Here is a 3,095-nt window from a genome sequence, read left to right as displayed (position 1 = left end):
CTGAGTTCTAATCTAACCTTAAACACTTGACTAGCTGTGTGACCTTGGGCAAGTCACTTAACCTCAGTTTCCTCATCGGTAAAATGGATATTATAATAATAGCACCCACCTTTTGGGGTTGTTTTGAAGACTAGATGAGATTGTTTTTGTAAAGCTGCAGTGCTTTTAGATTTGCAAACTACTTTAAAAACATCATCTCTTTTTTATCCCTAGAAGGTAGGTAGGTGCTATTATTATTCCTATTTTACAAAATGAAGAACTGAGGTTGAGAGAGGTTAATTAAGCAACTTACCTAGGGTCACACAGGTAATATAGCTTAGTTCACGTTCCGTTCAGATTGATTCAAACAAAAAGTATTCTCATACAGTAAAGGTACCAAAGCCAAACGGAGTGGTTTCAGTCTCACCGTTAAACTGTGACTCTTTATCCTCTTGACTCTGTTCTCCCTCAACCCATATGTTTAATCATTGCTAAATCTTGACATTTCTACCTCGACAAAATCTCTTACATCAGTCTTCTTGAGTCACTGCATCAAAGGAGAATCAAGAATGACTGACTCTCAGCATGCAAGTCTGGGTTACCAGGAGGACGGAGGCACTTTTTACAGAAATAGGGAAGTTTAGAGAAGAGGCATTTTGAACAAGTTGAGGTTTAGAAGGCAGTGGAACATCCAGGTGGAGGTGACCAGCAGGGAGTTCAGAACTGGAATTCAGAGGAGATGGAAGCTGAATGTACAGATTTTTTTGGAGTCACGTGTAGAGATGATAATTGAACTCATGAAAGTGGAGGAGATTAGTAAAAGAGTGTAGAGGGAAAAAAGAAGACCACAGACAGACTTAGTGGGCAAAACATACATGATGATATAGAAGAGACTGAGAGGGTATGGGCAGACCAGCAGGAAGAGAAACAGGAGACAACAATGTCACAGGAGACAAGGAAGGACAAAATACACGGGAGGAAAGACTGGTTCACATCATCAGAGGCTAAAATGGAGAAAAGCCCATTGGACTTAGCAGTCAGATTGTTAATAAGTTTGGAGAGAGAAATTTCCATCAGTAGTGGAGTTGGAAATATATTACAAGGGGTTTAAAATGAGAAAGAAGTAGGGGCAAGAAAAATGGATGACATTCTATCAGGTACCCCACTCCTGTCTAGGAGGAGACTGGCTATTCAAGGGAAAAAACTATAATAAGTAGTTTGAGAAGATAGTAGGGTCTACATAGGAGGCTTTTTGTTGTTTTTTTAAGGATAGATGAGACTCGATAACTCTTGTAGCCACAAACCTACATATATGGGTGGATTACTGATGAGAAGGAATTATCAAAAGTATAAACTTTCAAAACACCTCAGTAGAGTGTTTGGCTTTAAGCAAGACAGGTCACCTCTTCCTCAGAGAATGTAGTAAAGGAAGAGAAAATGGGGGTGAAATGATGAATTCTGAGATACACAGAAAAGGAGAGAGCTCATGGTAGATAGCCTTGATTTCTTCAATAAAACAGGAGGCAAGATTATCTGCTAAAAGGAAGTGGGTTGGGGATAGAGATGGTTTGGAATATCAACTGAGGAATGTGACAGGGAGAAATAAAAGGATTTCCATGCCAAAGTGAGGGCCCAGTTGAAATTATATAATATAGACTTTTAGTGAGATTACATAATATAGACTTTATATTACATAACATAGACTCTTCTAGTTCTTCTAGCAGAACTCTTAGCATGGGGTCAGGTGGGTAGGGTGTTGGGTAATCCAGGTTTTATATTTGGCAAGGAATTGAACTGGCCAATTGTTGGATCAAGACAGTGAAGGGAGGAGAATGAGGCCTGAGCAGGAAGGATGGAATGAAAGAAAAGAGCCACAATGACCTAGAGGTTAGTAGGTGACCATAACAAAGATTTGCCAGCTCTTGAACCCTGACAACAATTGCCTAGACCTGTGATTTTATTGGTGTAGGGAATTTTCAATGAGGAAATTCCTTAGTCTAAGGCTACTCAGCAAATTATAATGCTTAACACAGTTGCTTGGGGCATTGAGAAGTTGAGTAACTTGTCCAGGTTGACTCAGCCTATAAGTGCCAGAAGTGAGACTTGACCCTAGGTCTTCTTGATTCTGAGGCTGGTCCTGCATCCATTATGCCATACACAGTGATGCAGTCTTAGAGCCCAGCGTCATCTATGCCACAGTGAGTCACTGGAATAGGACTTTTGAGGAGATTTCTTTTGATACCAAAATTAGATAAAGTTGTGGGTCTGTGGCCCTGAAGAGGAAGAAGGTTCACCTTCTTATTTTTTTGAACCTTACAAAAACAATAAACATAACATATCAGAGCCAATAAACATTTATTAAGTGCAGATTATGTGCCAGACACTGTATTAAGCTGTGGGGATTCAAAGAAAGTCATAAGGCAGTCTCTGCCCCAACGTTGCTCACAATTTGAAAGGAGAAGACAACACATTAAAAAGAAGCTGAGAGGGCTAGGTGGATGGGGGTACAGATGGGTATGATGAAGTCCAGCAGCCAGGGTGGGAAATGATCTGAGGATCTGTGAATTAGAGCTGATTTTCTCTTGCAGGATTATGAGTTTCTAGATTCATGAAGTTGAGGAGAAAGTCAGTTGAGAAACGGAATATATTGAGTTTTTCCTTTTTATATTATAGCATGATATACTCTTGCACATGAACTTATAGATCTAGAATGAGAAAGGATTCCAGAGGCCACCTAGTCCTGCCCTTAAATTTTATAATTGAGGATCAGAGGAAGGGAGTTGGGTAACTTGCCTGGGTCACACAGGTAATGAACATCAGTGAGTCAGTCAATAAGCATTTATCTAGCACCAGGCACCATGCTAAGTGCTAGGGATACAGAGAAAGGCAAAAGACAGTTCCTGTTTCTAAGGAATTCACAATTTAATGGGGAAGGCAACCAAGCAAACAAATATATACAAACTATACAGGATAAATTGGAGATAATTAACAGAGGGAGGGCACTAGAATTAAGGATTGGGAAAGAGTTCCTGTAGAAAATGAGATTTTAACTGGGACTTGAAGGAAGCATAAGAAGAGTCAGGAGGGAGGGAGGGAAGGAGAGAGAGAGAGAGAGA

This window comes from Petaurus breviceps, unplaced genomic scaffold (assembly GCF_028583685.1).
Source record: "Petaurus breviceps papuanus isolate PSGF00001 unplaced genomic scaffold, PetGlider_PUasm1.0 138, whole genome shotgun sequence".
Lineage (NCBI taxonomy): Eukaryota > Metazoa > Chordata > Mammalia > Diprotodontia > Petauridae > Petaurus > Petaurus breviceps.
Note: the sequence above shows the minus strand (reverse complement) of the source record.